We start from the raw sequence: 16,395 nt of genomic DNA on the forward strand, positions 1-16,395 counted from the left end.
CCTTGTGCTCTCCAGGGCTGGAGTGTGACTGGTCACCAGTCTCCCCAGCGCGGGGGTGGGGGACAGTGCAGAGGGAGAAGCCTGGCCCCCTGGCCCTGGTCTAGGCAGCTCTGCCAAGCTGGAAATCCACAACGGCTCCATCTGGTTTTCATTCGCTACCGATTTAATTTTAAAGTGGGTCGAGTTAAGCATCAGAAACAGATCAGCCCCTGAAGACGTGAAACTGTATTTAACTGGGTTTTTTTTTGTTGTTGTTCTTGTTTTAGGACTCGGTTGACGGACAGTCACTCCATAGCATGTGGCCGCGAGCAGTGTCCTGAAAGGTAAGCTTCCCCAGGGAAGAGTTTCCCCTCCCCACGGATAGTTCACCTTCGATTGGCATCGCCCGTTTCTATGGTAACCCCGAGAGAGCCTTTCCTCCCAGATCGAGAGATACCGTGAGGTCATTCCTGATGTTCCTCTGAAAGGTTGAGGTTCAGGAAGGCAGTGATGTCACCTGCGTGGGGTCCTGAACAGGAGACATGGAAACCTTTCCCCTCCGGTCTCTCTGGAGGAAGATACGGTGGCAGTAGCTCTTCCGTGGTTCTGATCGATTTGGCAATTCAGAACTTGTGAATTTGCCGTTGTGGAAAGCGTGCCGAGAATACAGTCAAGGGTCTGGCGGTCTTTACACGGGATTTGCCGGGAGAGGGAGAGGACGTTGAGCCGGTCAGATGAACTGAAGCACGCTCACTTGCGGAGGCGTTACAGATACTCCGGTCTCGAAGGGTTAGCCTCCAAGGAGGTACCTGACCCACCGCCTACAACACAGGCCGCTGTTTTCCTGGAATAAAAGATACAGCCTTAGCTTCCCAAGGCTGGGGTAACGGGGTACCGTGAACGAGGTGGTTAAAACCGCACTTGGTCATTCTCACGCAGTTCTGTAGAGTCTGAGGTCAGAGTGTGGGTGGGTCAGAGTCCCTGGAGGCTCTCAGTGTGTGTGTGTGTGTGTATCCGTCCTTACTTCTTCTAGCTCCTGGTATGTGTGTGTGGGTGTGTGTGGGGAAATAATTTGGGCTTTTGTGTTCAGAGCTCTGTGCTCAAATTCTTGCGTTGATATTTGGGGAGATGGACTCGTCTCTTTGAGGGTTCCCCCCCCTCCATCTGTAAAATGGAGACTGTAATATCCCCTATGGGCTTACATGATTTAAAGCTGCTTTGCTCAGACCGTAAAGTTACACGCATAGAGAAAGTCGAACGGGATGGGTACGTTCCTTTTCCTCTGCGTTGGTACCAGTGATTTCCAACTTTGGTTAGGTGATATTCATCCGTGAAAACAGGCTAAGAAGTGCAGTACGGACGTGTGCCGCAACTTGTGTGAACCTTAGACATGTGATCATACAGGAAGCCGGACATCGGAGGCCCCGTGTTGGGAGACTGCACTTGTTTGAAATGTCTAGAACGGGCAGAACTGCAGAGGCAGGAGGTCCATTAGTGGTTTCCAGGCGCTTGAGAGAGGAGGCTGGGAAGTGACCGCTAATGGGCACTGGGTTCCTTGTTGGTGATGAACGTTTTCTAGAATTAGACGCTGGTGATGGTGGCACAACCTCGTGAATATGCTAAAAAGAACTGAATTATACATACAGTGAATTCCATCTCAGTAAAGTAGTACATTAAGAAATGTGTGTTTTGGAAGACAAGTATATTTCAGGCCCTGACCGATTGGCTCAGTGGTAGAGCACTGGCCTGGCGAGTGGATGTTCCGGGTTCGATTCCCAGCCAGGGCACACAGGAGAGGTGCCCATCTGCTTCTCCACCCTTCCCCCTCTCCTTTCTCTCTGCCTCTCTCTTCCCCTCCTCTAGCCAAGGCTCCATTGGAGCGAGTTGGCTCCAAGCACTGAGAATGGCTCCATAGCCTCTGCCTCAGTTGCTAAGAAGAGCTTAGTAGCTGAGCAACGCCCCAGATGGACAGAGCATCACCCCCTAGTAGGCATGCTGGGTGGATCCTGGTCGGGGTGCATGCGGGAGTCTGTCTCTGCCTCCCCTCCTCTCACTGAATAAAAAAGAAGAAAAAAAAAAGAAATAAAAAAAGATGACTGCTTCAGACACGGTGGCTACAGAAATGTAACAAAATAGATAAGACTCCTCAGACTACCATTCAGATTGGTGCACAGTCTTCCTAAAAGCCTGGATGTGTATTCTAAGACCAACGACCAGGCCTGAGTTCTAACGGGAAGTAAGGATCCTGGTCGAACACAAAGGTTCTAAGGGATGGACTCAGGCAGAGACGGGTTTGTGAGATTTCTCCATCGCTACCTCTCTCAGCCCCCATTCCTCAAACTCTAAGCCGGGATGCCGATAACCATTATGTTGGGTACTTTGGAGGAAGACAAGTCAAGTACTTACCCTGCTGCCAGTTGCAAAATAGACCCTCTGAAGTGGATACATTTTAAATTGTTGCGATCTGGATGTAAGTATTAGGCTGTCGCATTCGTGTTTTTCTTTGTTTGTTGTTTGGCAGTGTAACTGTCTCAAGGTTGGCTTTCCTTTTGCTGGCATTGTGCCCCCAAAAAGAAAAGAGTGGTTAGAATTTCCGCTGGCACTTGGCAGATTGAATTAGGCTCCCAGGGACCTGTGCTGAGGCGGGGACGTATTTAACAGAGAGGCATGGCTTTATTCCCCCTGCGCTCGGCCAGCCGGCCGCCGACAGAGCCCTCCCTTCCCGGGCGGAGGTAGGGTTTCCTGTGCTGGAGGGGCGTCCCCACACCACGCCGGTGATGTCCGAGCAGAGAGGACGCTTCCCTGCAAACTGGCACGGAAATGTGCTGGTGCTGGTGTCTCTGAAGGCCCTTTACCTGCTGCCATTAAGAACATAAGCCAAGGCCCTGGCCGGTTGGCTCAGTGGTATAGCGTCAGCCTGGCGTGCAGAAGTCCCGGGTTCTATTCCCGGCCAGGGCACACAGGAGAAGCGCCCATCGGCTTCTCCACCCCTCCCCCTCTCCTTCCTCTCTGTCTCTCTCTTCCCCTTCCGAGCTGAGGCTCCATTGGAGCAAAGATGGCCCGGGCACTGGGGATGGCTCCTTGGCCTCTGCCCCAGGCGCTAGAGTGGCTCTGGTCTCAACAGAGCGACGCCCCGGAGGGGCAGAGCATTGCCCCCTGGTGGGCAGGGCATCGCCCCCTGGTGGGCGTGCCGGGTGGATCCCGGTTGGGCGCATGCGGGAGTCTATCTGACTGTCTCTCCCCGTTTCTAGCTTCAGAAAAATAACAAACAAACAAACAAAAAACATAAGCCAACCCCTGACGATGGACATTTCCACCATCTGTCATTTCTACCGTTTATGACTTTTGTGTTTTCTTTGAGGATATGGTAGAGATTTTTATTTACCTTTGTCTCTTGGAAGAGTGACATGACGATCACAGCGTGGAGACAGAGCAGATGACGGAGCGGTGGTCCCGTGGAGTGGATTCTGAATTGTAATACCAAGCAGACATTTTCCGTCGCGATTACGAGGGAGGGCAGCGTGACTCGGCGCGTTGGACCAGCCTGCTGCTGGGCGCTGGCCGGGTGGACGCGGGAAGGGGCCGGCCCGCTGCATGGCAGTGGGGTTGTTTGTCCTCTGAGCCCGTACCTATGTCCTGGGACCTGCTACGTGCCGGCCTCTGAGTTAGGATCTGGTCTCACGGCTACGACTGAGTCGTATGAGTACGCGGCGTTTTCAGTTTGGCATCTCACAGGGTGACGCGCCACAGGAACAAAAGTGCCCACAGTGTGTGAGGTCCTCTGAAGATCAGGGCTGGAATGCAGGGACGAGGAGCGGCAGATGGGGTCCGCGTGCCCACGAGCTCGTGTGGCGTGGGGGACTGCCGGTCACCAGCAGCGGGCGGGCGTCCCGTGCCCTCGAGCTTGGTGACTTGACCTTTGTTCGTGATGGAAGGGTTCTTCTTGTTCTCCAGGACGCTTTCTGACAGAAGAGGTGCTTCCTGTGACGTGGCTGTGACCGTACCTGCCTCATTGAAGTGAGCAGGTGCCGGGGGTGTCTTTCCCTCCTCTGTTTTCAGCCGTCTGTGTCCTCCCAGGTGTGACTCCTGATGGTGCGGCATGTCGCTGTATTTTCCGGTCTGTTTTATCTTCTCTCTTTTATCCAGGGAATGGAATTGTTTGTACTTATTTTGAATCCTGAAATATTTTAACGTGTTGTTTTTTTTTCTGCCATCTTTTGTGTCAGGTTTTATGTATCTGCATATATTGTTAGTTTTTTGTTTGTTTGCACATTTTGTGTGTTTTTTGTTTTATTTGTTTCTGTGTATTTCTTCCCTCCTGCCTCCTAATGGACTGAGTTTTCCTTTATTCCACTATTCCTTCCTATCATTTTGGATTACTCACCCGATTTTATTTTTAGTAGCTTCCCTTAAAAATTTAACTGAGGCCCTAGCCGGTTGGCTCAGTGGTAGAGTGTCAGCCTGGCGTGCAGGAGTCGCGGGTTCGATTCCCAGCCAGGGCACACAGGAGAGGCGCCCATCTTCTTTTCCACCACCCCCTCCTTCCTCTCTGTCTCTCTCTTCCCCTCCCGCAGCTGAGGCTCCATTGGAGCAAAAAGATGGCCCGGGCGCTGGGGATGGCTCCTTGGCCTCTGCCCCAGGCGCTAGAGTGGCTCTGGTCGCAACAGAGTGACGCCCCAGATGGGCAGAGCATCGCTCTCTGGTGGGCATGCCGGGTGGATCCCGGTTGGGCGCATGCGGGAGTCTGTCTGACTGCCTCCCCGTTTCCAGCTTTGGAAAAGTAAAAAAAAAAAAAAAAAATTAACTGAGCGGTGTCCAATGTAAATAATGTCCCCGATCAAACCGACACAGTTTCAACTCGGACTGTACCACATGGAGTTCCAAGTTACTGTGGTAGACATAGTATCTTCGTTCAACTTTGTTTTTCCTCTAGTTTGTATTGTTATTTTTATGTTTAAGATAGTCAAAGCTTAAATTACATAGATTTATTTTTTTGTAATTTACTAATTTTGTTCATCATTCCTTGGGCATCCCGCTTTCTTCGAGTTCAAAATCCTTTTTTCTCGACAAAGCCCTATGTTCTCATAATAGCTACCTGTTAATCCTTATTTATCGTGACACATCATTCTTTTAGAGTGATTTTTGTATAATGTTAAACTAGCGTTGGAAATCCTTCCTGACAATACCTTTTCCTCTCGATACCGTGAGGATATTGTTACATTGTTTTCTCTCCTTTGTTACTGTAGATAATGAGTCTTCTGTTGGGCACGTGGATCATCTTTTGTGTGATGTGTCTTCTTTCTCTGTTTGCCGTTGAGATTTTCCTCTCTGTGTGGGGAGCCCTGCGGCTTCGTTGTGACATATTTCATTACGCGCTTGTTTTTAGTCTCCCCGCGTGGGTCGTCTGCGGCCACGCCGCCCTGACTGCGCCCGATCTGGTCTGACCTCGGAAACCTCACGTGTCGCTTTTCCATCTGAGGTGACACGTGTGCTCTTTTCAGTTTCGGAAAATTCTGTTTCATCATTTATTTGAATATTCACCCTAAAGATCTTTTTTTTTTTTTTTTTGGTTGTCCTTTTCTGCTTATCTATCTATTTTAATTAAAAATTTTTTATTGATTCTAGAGAGAGAGGAAGGGAGAGAGATGGGGGTGGTTGATCTGTCGTTCCATTTATTCTGCATTGACTGGTGGGCCGAGGTATGTGCCCTGAGTGAGGATCAAACCCACGACGGGGGCATTTTGGCACAGCGCTGTAACCAACTGAGCTACCCGGCCAGGCCTGCACCTCTCGTTATACCTGTTTTGGACCATTTAGTTCTCCTCTCCACAACATCTAGTTATCATTTTTATATATATATATATACTTTTTTTTTTATTTCCTTCCATCTGCATTCTGCATTCTGCATTCCCGGAAAATTTTTCAAGTCCCTTCTCCGACGTTTGAATTCCTCCTCTGTGTCCACTCTGCGATGTAGCGTTGTGCCTCTGTCAGGATGTAGCTCGTGTGTGCCACCCTCACAAACAACACCCCGCGCATCTCATGGGCTGAAACCACAGAAGTTATTCCTCTCCGTGTTCCCTGCCCGGCACACATGGCCGTGGGGGCTGCGCAGGTTACGTCTACTCAGGGACCCACGCTGGTGCCGTCGGCGTCGGGCAGCGGTTCCACGGTGATTGAAAGCTCCCTCCCCCCGCTCAGGCACACCGTCCGTGCTGACATTTCATTGGCAAAGGCGGCCGCCACGTAGTCGTGGATGAGTCCAGCGAGGGCAGAGAGATAATGACAGTCCCCTGTGCCCAGAAATAAGAGAGAGCCAGGATGTGTGCGAACCAGCACATCATTCACTGCTACCCCAGATGCCACTGGGTTTCGGAACTTTCCATCATCTTAAAAAAAAAAAGAACATGCTCGCCAGGAGTTCTGTTGGGTTCATCTTCCCGTGTTCCCTTTATTGTGATGCTCTGCTGTTTTATGGTGGTTCCCACTCCCTTTTATCTGCAGTCGTTTTACGGGCCCTTAGTTTCTCCCTGGGCTTGCAAGCTTTTATTTCCAGCCTCGCACCCCACGTGTGATGTGCCGTGCCGGCGATGCCTTCTGCGGGAGCTTCTCCTTTCTCCTCGGCTGGCTTTTACCTTCGTAGTGCCAGCTGGTGTCAGGTGTTTCTCCCTGGGGCATCGTTGGCTCTGTGTTGTGACAGCGTGCCACAGGAGGGTGTGCTCTGGCTGCTACCAGCAGCCCCCCCAGGATGGGAGGTGTCCCGCGCCGCTGTTGGTGTGTGTTTTCTGCATTCGGTGAATCCCGTCCTCACCCGCGGTGACGCCTGTGGTTCCATTTGTCTGCGGCGGGGACGCATTGAGCCTGGGGCCAACAGCGAACATCCGTACGCATCTTGAGTTTGCTTATCTTGGGTTTTCTAGTTTCCTGTCATGGGGTGAGGGGACCCTTCGTTATTCAGGGGTTTTGGGTTATCCTCCTGAAAAACGCCTGATGCGGCATCAGTTAGCTGATGTTTACTTCTCCCCACGTGGTCTTACTCCGGGGTCCCCAAACTACAGCCAGCAGGCCGCATGCAGCCCCCCGAGGTCATTTATCCGGCCCCCGCCGCACTTCCAGAAGGGGCACCTCTTTCATTGGTGGTCAGTGAGAGGAGCACATTGACCATCTCATTAGCCAAAAGCAGGCCCATAGTTCCCATTGAAATACTGGTCAGTTTGTTGATTTAAATTTACTTGTTCTTTATTTTAAATATTGTATTTGTTCCCGTTTTGTTTTTTTACTTTAAAATAAGATATGTGCAGTGTGCATAGGGATTTGTTCATAGTTTTTTTTTATAGTCTGGCCCTCCAACGGTCTGAGGGACAGTGAACTGGCCCCCCATGTAAAAAGTTTGGGGACCCCTGTCTTACTCTCTGCCTTCTACGCTGCCTTTAGAATTCCCTTTTTTTTTTTCTTTTAACGCTTGAAAGAATTTATTTTTAAATGTAGTTATCTTGTATCCGTGATGCTTCTGTTTTTCGGTGGGTGCTGGTCTACGTTAGCACAGTCCACCCACTTCTCAGAAGTCGGCATTTGCAGCATCAACGCCCTAATCTTGAAGAAACGGTACTCAGGTCACATGACCCACAAGGAGGTCAGCATTCTGCGACCTGTCCCTCTCTGTGAACTGATGGGTCCGGAACACAGACCGGACGTCGTCGGGACTCCGGGACCCCTTTCCCGCTTTGTATTAAACGACGGTGTGCCGTCAGAGAGGTCGTTAGACTCCCCTGGCTTTGCTTTCTCAGCCATAAAACAGGAAGTTGGGACTGGAAGCCTTGGATACGTGGTTCTTTTCTTTACGCAGATTTGGAATTGACAGGTTTTTTAGGAAATGCCCTACTTTATCCCAAGTTTCTCTTAATTTAGTTACTCAGTCATTAGTACTGGAAGTCTGGCTCACACAGGCTTCTGCAGAAACTGACGCGTTTCCCCCTCCTGGTTTGTGACGTACGGGACCATTTAAACACCCGTCCCGTCTCCCGAAAGCTCTGGGTTGAATGAAGTCGGCTTTGCTATCATGAGGCTCTCCGGAGGTCATACGAAGATGAAAGGCGTGTCCACAGCCCTAAGATAGCTCTTAAGAGGCCTTCCGGAGTAGGCCGGCCGATCTGCTCTGACCGCACGGGGACGAGAGAGAGATCAGGGCGCCTTTCTGATTGCGTTGTGTTTACACTAAGACAGACGGTAGCTCGTCAGCGTTGCAAAGCAGTGTCTTCAGAACATGGAGAGCAGCCGCCCTTCCAACCCTTCCCGCCAGGAAGAGAGACTTCCTAGCTCTCCCCAAACAGAGTGGAAGTGCTGTCAGAGTCTCCTTGAAAAGGGGGTCCCCACACCAGAGCCTCCCAGGGTTTGAGCATCGCCGTCAAAGCTGCAGCTACAAATACAACCCGGAGGCCAACGAGTCGCCAGCAGTTCGTCCCGGTCAGTGTTTAAAGAGAAAAATAACTGAATAAGGACACGTCTGTCGGAAGACCATACAGGACACTTGTTAAACATCGGAGCTTCCAGGGACCGGATGGGCTGTTAGCCGACTGTGCGCATGGCTCCCGGTTCACTGGCCCGCACACTTGGGCCACGTGACTCGCGGGGACGTTCAGATACAGAGTGGAGTGGGGTTTCCGCTGGGGTGCTGACAGGCCAATGGAAGGAACCCCGGTACAAGGAAGCCAATCAGAAACCAGCCAGAGACATTCGAGAAGCTTCATCCTGGGGGACCCTCCTGGGGAACCGGGCCTGGTGACTTGAGAGGAAGCAGCAGCCAGCTCTGTCTGGTGGGGACAAATGCCATCCAGCCGGGGGATGTCAACGTGCTGCACCCGGGCTGAGCCCGCTGGGAACGGGGTGAGGACGCTGGAGCAGAAGGTGCCCCCCACCCCCGTGGAGATCCATTCGGAAGGGAGCCAGGCCCTTGTCTCCCGGGTCAAGGACTGACCGGGCCGTGGAGAAGGGGAGGTTCTTTCCCGGGTCATCCACCTTGGGAACGAAAGGTTAGGGATGAGGTGGAAGCCCCCCGGATACCCCTACTGGGGGTGGAGAAGGAGGCTCCAAGGGAGAGTCAGCCCTGCAGCTGTCTACAGCGTCGTCGGAGGCCCTGTCTCCGCACAGGCGGGAGGACCTCGCTGGTGGCAAGGACAGGATGCGAGGTGTCCCAGCCGGGGTCTCCTGAGCCATGAACACCAAGGTTTGGAGAGCAGGGGCCTGGCCGGTTGCTGAGTGATCCTTTTAACCGCCACTGCGCTCCAGGGAGAGAGAGAGAGAGAGAGAGAGAGAGAGAGAGAGCGCAGAGGTGTGGAAGCCTCCCCCGAGGGGCTGATCCCAGGGGACCCTCCCCCAGGGGGCTGATCACAGGGGACCCTCCCCCAGGGGGCTGATCACAGGGGACCCTCCCCCAGGGGGCTGATCACAGGGGACCCTCCCCCGAGGGACTGATCGCAGGGGACCCTCCCCCAAGGGGCTGATCCCAGGGGACCCTCCCCCGAGGGGCTGATCCCAGGGGACCCTCCCCCAAGGGGCTGATTGCAGGGGACCCTCCCCCGAGGGGCGTATCCCAGGGGACCCTCCCCCGAGGGGCTGATCCCAGGGGAATCAAAGGAACGTCAAGATTCACAGGGAGGAGGGTGTCTCCATCCCGGCAACTTGGACCAGAAGAGACCGGCGTTGGCGGCAGAGTCTGAGATGTGTACGGGGGTGAAGGTGAAGACCAGGGCTACGTTTAGGGAGAGCATGCCATGGCGGGGGAGGCCAGGCGGTCCTTGGCTAGATTCTATCGAGGAGAAGCTACATTCCTCTTCACGATTCTTGCTTAATTATTTGTTTGTGAATTAAAGCTACAAAGGAATAACCCTCAGCCCATGTTCAAACGCCACTTATAGATCGAATGTAATCAGGAACCATCCAGATGTCTGACTCCCCCCGACGGGAGTCTCAGCGAGGCAGGTGTACCAAAGGCACACGGGGGGGGGGGGGTCGCAGGGAAGCGGCACCTGCAGCGTCGTCATGGGAAGAAAAGAGACGGAACCCCAGGATGTGAAGCCGTTGACCTTCCGGGACGGTCATAGCTGAGCCTAAGCAACCTTGATGAATACAAGCCTCCCCCCACCCACCCCCAACCCCACCGAAGCAGGCGGTAGCCTCCAACGAAAATGCTTCACTTCCGTGCAGTGTGGTGACGTCAGGTCTTCGGGATGACATGTCTGACATCCCTCTAGCGAGTTCCCCTCTCACCTGTCGGCTGCGGTGCTCGCGTTCTGCGTCCTGCACAGAGAGCTGGAGACTGTGACTATTCCCGTGGAGACGAGGTCCTGAGACACAGGAGTCGGGCCCCCCCCGGGGGGGGGAAACCAGGGTGCGTCCGGCAGGAGGCAGTGGAGGACACCAGCTCAGAATGCTTACCGACTTGTCCAGAGTAACATCGTCACCTGCACAGATGTGCCCATTTTCCAGCTGTGCTTTTCCCACGAGGCAGGGGGCGGGGGGGGGGGTGTCTCGCTCATGTCCACGGTGCAGATCTATCTTCCCAGAGGCCGGCTTTCCTCCCACAGGGACGGAAGGGAAATAGGCTTAATTCCCTGAGAGGACGGGTTGATGTTGACTTGTACTCCGTAGAAACAGGGACTTCTGTGCTTTAGAGCAGTGGTCCCCAACCTTTTTTGGGCCACGAACAGGTTTAATGTCAGAAAATATTTTCACGGACCGGCCTTTAGGGTGGGACGGATAAATGTATCACGTGACCGAGACAAGTGTCAAGAGTAAGTCTTGGACGGATGTAACAGAGGACAAGCGTCAAGAGTGAGTCTTAGACGGATGTAACAGAGGGAATGTGGTCATTTTTTAAAAAATAAAACATAGTTTAGACTTAAATATAAATAAAACGGAAATAATATAAGTCATTTATTCTTTCTCTGCAGACCCGTACCAAATGGCCCACGGACCGGTGCTGGTCCACGGCCCGGGGGTTGGGGACCACTGCTTTAGAGCATGAAGCAGCCCCCCCGCCACCCCCCCACCCCCCGATCCCGTGGGAAGAGGGTGAAGATCATGACAGCTTATGACTTTGAGCATTTATGGTAAGCCAGGCTCTTTCCTGGTCCCGTAAACACATTTTCCTCTGAACCCAAAGATAGGGTCTAACATTTCCTTCATTTTGCTGTTTATTTATTTATTTATTTTGAATAAAGACTGGAGTTCAAGAATGTTCAGTGTTTGTCAGCATCTCATAGAGAATTCGTGGCAGGGTTGGGATTCAAACTCGGTTCCACTGTGATTCCAAAGCCAGGATCCACGGTCCCTGTGCGAATTCCTCTCTGTGGGCGGGGACGGGATGCTCTGGACTGTCAGGTGCTATAAGGGCTTCCTGCAGCAGCAGAGGGGGTTTAGGAAAGGGGCCCCCCAGGTGAGGTCGGCCCCCAGCCCTCCCCTTGCTCGAGGGGGCAGCACGCGGCTCCCAGGGACCAGGTGCTCGAGACTCAGGTCGCAGAGGAGACCGCGGTGCCAGGCTGCCCGGGGCTGGCGGTGCAGGAGGATCACACTTGGCTGCGGAGAAGCTGCCGACGGCTTCCGCAGTGCCGGTGGCGTGCCAGCAACCCTTGCCAGCCTGTGCCGCTGATCAAAGGGCCAGGAGCGCCCGGCGAGGCGAGAATCCCACTTGACAAACAAGACCGAAACCATTTGGGGAAGATACAAATGAAAAGGTTCTAAAAGGAGAGAACGAGAGGCCTTGGCAGCAGGAGGCGTCTGGGGGATTCCTTGTGTCAGATGAGATAGGGGAGTTGCCAGCGCCCAGGGGACAGGGACTGCCGTGTCAGCCACGGGGGCTGCCGCAGAGGCAGCGTGGCTGTTTAGAACAGCCAACCCTGCGCAGGATGAGTCCCCCCGACGCTGGCACCTGCTTACAACCTTGAGTCGGGCCAAGCTGCCTGTTTCTCAGGGAGCTCTGTTTAGCGTGTCTCCGAACTTCTGACCTGTGAGTCGAGGCATCGAGATGTGGCGTGTTATTCACAGTCTAAGGATGAAGACACAGAAACGGGAGGTGTTGGAGCCGTTGTGCCCAAGATCACCCAGCGGCTGTGGTGGGGGGCAGAAACGACAGCGCGGGTCCCAGGGAGCTTGGGTCCCCAGAATCAGACTGGAGAGACAGGCTGGCCTGGGCTGCCAGGTCCTGGTGGTCAGCACCTTGGCCGAGAAACCTCAGCTGCGAGGAGCAGAGACACCCCCCACCCCCGACCCCTTTAAACAAGCCGAAGCGAAAACCTAGCCCCCTGGACGAGTACAAGGCGTCTCACAGAACCTCCAGCTACGCTCGGCTGAAGTCGGGAGTGACCGTCAGGTGCACGGGTGTGGCCCTTTCTGTATTCCTGGGACGGCGTGGTCTGTCTGCATCCGTCCGTCCATCTATCTGTCTGTCTGACTCCCCCTTTTCCTGCCATGCCGTTTCCTTTTCTCTTTGCGGATTCTTCTTTCTGGGTTAGTGCGTAGTCAGTTAAAACTGGTCATCCCAGCCCTATATTAACATGACCCACTGGCTCCTGGGTTGAGTCTAATTTAGTCCCCGCATGGTAACCAGAAATTCTTGGCCCTGGCTGCTTGGCTCAGTGGATGGAGCATCCGCCTGGTGTGTGGATGTCCTGGGTTTGATTACTGGCCAGGGCACACAGGAGAAGTGCCCATCTGCTTCTCCACCCTTTCTCCTCTCTCTTCTCTCTCTCTTCTCTCTCTCTCTCTCTCTTCCCTTCCTGTAGCTATGGCTCAATTGGAACAAGTTGGCCCCAGCCACTGAGGATGGCTCCATGGCCTCTGCCTCAGGTGCTAAAAAATAGCTCGGTTGCCAAGCAATGGAGCAACGCTCCCAGATGGGCAGAGCACCGCCCCCTAGGGGGCTAGCTGGGTGGATCCTGGTCAGGATGCATTTGGAAGTCTGTCTCTCTGCCTTCCCACCTACTGATCGTGATGATGATGATGATGATGATACTAATAATGAGAAGAAGAAGAGGAGGAGGAAGAGACATTCAATAAAGAGAAATAAAACAAACCCCAGCTCCTATCACTTTGTAGGGCAAGTAGAGACCATTCCACCAGACTCTGGGAGTTGGGTTCTTCTAACAGGACTCTAGGCTTGGCAAGCACCCCAAGGACTTCTTTGAGATTCAGCAAACCGTGGGGAGCGCTTAGCTCAGATCTAACACACTCCAGTCAGGGCAGCGTAGATCCCAGCTAATGTGTCATATCAGCGCTGGCCACCAGGGGCGCCACGTCCCTTGCCTCCCAGAACTCTCCTGGGTAGGTGCCTGGGGTGGGGGCTTCCTGTTTGCCAGTCCTGCGCCGGAGAACACATTCCACACAAGACTCAGGGTCTCCATTCCCCACTGTTTCCGGCATTTCCCGCTGCCGGGGAGGGAAGAGGCGGGGTGGTTACCGGCACCGGCCAGGCAGAGCGCTCCACAGTTGAACCAAGACTTGGGGGAAGTGGCAGATGCCGCCTCTGGGCTGTGGTCGTTTCTGTGACAGCTCTCGACACTCAGGGAGCAGAGGAGAAGAATAAAAATTCTGCAGGAGACATCTGAGTGCTGTTCAAGACTTGCCTATTTTCACTAGACATTCCAGGACTGCCAACACCATCAGAATCTTCGCACAGCAGATGGCCTGGTGCCTGGTAACTATGACTGCAACACGAGACCTGGGCCTGTGCTTGTCAAACCGGAGCGTGAGCCCGCAGAGCACTTGGAAGTCTCCTCAAACATGCTCACCGGGCTCCAGGCAGCTGGCGCGGGGCTGCGAGGGCTTGGGTTTCAGAACCAGGTCCCTGCCGCTGCTGGTTCGCGGTCCCTGCGTGCTGTGAGGGGCCAGGACACCTGTTTCCACACTCAGAACCGCTGGGTTCTGCTTTGAGAACCGAGCGAGGCCGTCCGGCTTCCGGCAGGGCTGGAATGAACGCCGAGTTCCGTTGGTGCCAGCAACCTCGAGGGACCGGCACGTTCCTCGTGTTGGTTCTTGACTCTTTTGTTCGGTTTTAGCAAAAATGGCTGCATCCGTTGCCTTGATTTGCCCTCGCCGTCTGTCTGGCGTGCGGCTGGAGCAGGCACCGCAAACGTAAACATGCAGGCGGGAGACAGATTTATCGATTTGTCAGCCAAGCTTTTCCGAAGCAGAGCCCGGCGTGTGGAGAGATGGCTGATTGATACTAAAATTTTGACAGCTGGGAGTATATTCTCAGCAACAAGATGAGTAACTTGGGTGCAAGGGGCCCGATGAGAATAAAACTCGGATTTTTTAAGGACCTTTCCAGGGAGTGGGTTCCGTCCCTTCTCAAGGCAAAAAAATAAAAATAAAGAAGTCTATAATCCCAATTATATTATCCTGCAACGTCTAGTTTAGCTTTGAGTAACTATTATAAATAACCACGGTGCTCTTAATCTTATCTGTACTCGGTATCCTTGCTGTAACAGCTGTAAGTTTAAAGTACTGTGTTACTCAACATCATTCCCGAAAGGATACAGAATAGATCATATTTCAGTTAGAGGATTTTTAAAACCACTCCCGCTATTGTCTTTTATGTAATCAGATGCACGATCTCTACCCTTAGCGTTTGATTTATGAACCTATCCCGTAACCTAATCAGTGGTTTTGGGACATGTGGCTTGCCCCCATGCGACATTCTTATCTAGCATGGAACGTGGCCTGGGGCAGAATCATTTGTCCGGGGTTAGAACAGTTTCTATTAGCCTCATCTTCAGGATACTTGATTAAGAGGCTACAGTGTTTCCATTTATTCAAGATGATGTCACAGCCCACTTAGCAGTCTCAGTAACTCCATGTCTTGGTCATCGTGTGACCTTGGACAAGCTCACCCTCTGAGCTTTGAGCCTGCATTTTGCACCTAAAATGAGGAGATGGAATGTCTATCTCACAGGGGGGTGGGGGTGGGGGTGGGGGAGGGGGAGGGGAGATGGCTGCAATGTCAGAAGATTTAAAAGCACTTAACCAGTGCTTGGCACATTAAGCACTCAGGAAATATATATATAATGTTCTTTCTCCCCGAACCATTTAATATGTCTAGAAACAGACTACAGCAAAATGATAAGCCTCCTTATTGACCTCAGGAATCTAGAATGCTCTGGGTAATTGAAGTAAGTTTGCATTGTAATCAGTCCTGAACAGTGAATCGTGTAAACTTGCTGTGGGAAAAATAAAGGGCAGGCTGCTTCTCAGAACCCGTTAAAAAAAATCGATTTTCCCTCATCCGTTCTGTCGGATTCTCCCCCCACCCATCCCGTTTCCCGATTAGCACGTAGAACGCGGAGCTGCTGGTCAGCCAGGGCACAGGGTCAGAAGGAAAGTTCACCGTCGATCGACTTACTGGTTATGTGTAATAATGACTGTTTTGGAACTTAGGGTGCATGGGCAAAAGTGTGCATTTTTCCTTCTCACAATCACCTTGAACCCTGGGGGGGGGTGTGCATCTCTCTGCTCTTCGGCTGCAGCTGGGTGTCACCGGTGGGTTCCTGAGTACGTCATGTGTGCGTGGAGTCATTTAACCCTGCTGAGCCTCTACAACCCATCCAAGGCAAATAACCACCTTCTCTGACTCCCTTAGGCTAAGGATTCATTTGCAAGGGTTGGGTCACCCAAGGGCAGCCCGCCCCGTAGTCAAACAGTGACTGCCAGGTGGGCGGCCACACAGGTACAACCACCAGGTCTGCACCGTTCAGTGAGCTGGACCCGAGTTCATGGGCAACAACACGGCTCACTCTGCAGAGCTGGGCTCGTCGTCTGCTTGCCGGGAAGGGCATACCGTCGTGCGGTTACTAAGCCGTGTGGCATCGGCCAGTATCCCTCCGCAGTTCCCGGTATGCCCGTGAACATTTCACCCGCCACACAGATCCCAATAGAAATTGCACCAATACTTAGGCAGGTTGATCAATAGGCTTGGTAGCCAATCATCTTTTTTTTTTTTTTTTTTTTTTTTTTAAGACAGAGGCAAACCCAGAATAACTAGCGTGAGCTTCACTCACATCCCCTGCTGGATGGCTCACACACTCACTCATGACTTGGTTAAGCAGACGGTTTGGGTTCCTCCCAGGTCCTAAGGACTGTGTGATACATTGTTGAACACATATTGATACCTACCTTCAGGGGATGAACAGGGCAGAGCACAGCCAGGAGAACAGGTCATCCCTGCGAGGTCTGACCAGACCTGTCCTCTTTGGAGCACAGATGTTGTGGGAGATGTCACCGGACAGGTGACCCTGGAACGGAATGGTGAGGAGCCGGCAGCCGATCGGTCCGTCTGTATTGCCAATTTTTAGCGGCAAAAAAAATATTTTATTCTCCGGTTCTCTAAGGTTTCTGGAATTTTCAGTTTTCTTTTTTTCCCTACCC

General features: G+C 52.8%; 1 protein-coding gene across 2 annotated transcripts in view; it reads left to right on the plus strand.

The window, feature by feature from the left end:
• The window catches only part of LOC136382110 (contactin-4), an 813,951-nt gene that overhangs the window by 161,913 nt on the left and 635,643 nt on the right, over positions 1 to 16,395 (plus strand). For both annotated transcript variants that reach the window (XM_066351018.1, XM_066351022.1), the window contains exon 2: positions 267 to 323. The gene's annotated coding sequence lies outside the window, so the exon portion shown is untranslated. The remainder of the gene's footprint in view (positions 1 to 266; positions 324 to 16,395) is intronic.

Source organism: Saccopteryx leptura, chromosome 10 (assembly GCF_036850995.1).
Source record: "Saccopteryx leptura isolate mSacLep1 chromosome 10, mSacLep1_pri_phased_curated, whole genome shotgun sequence".
Lineage (NCBI taxonomy): Eukaryota > Metazoa > Chordata > Mammalia > Chiroptera > Emballonuridae > Saccopteryx > Saccopteryx leptura.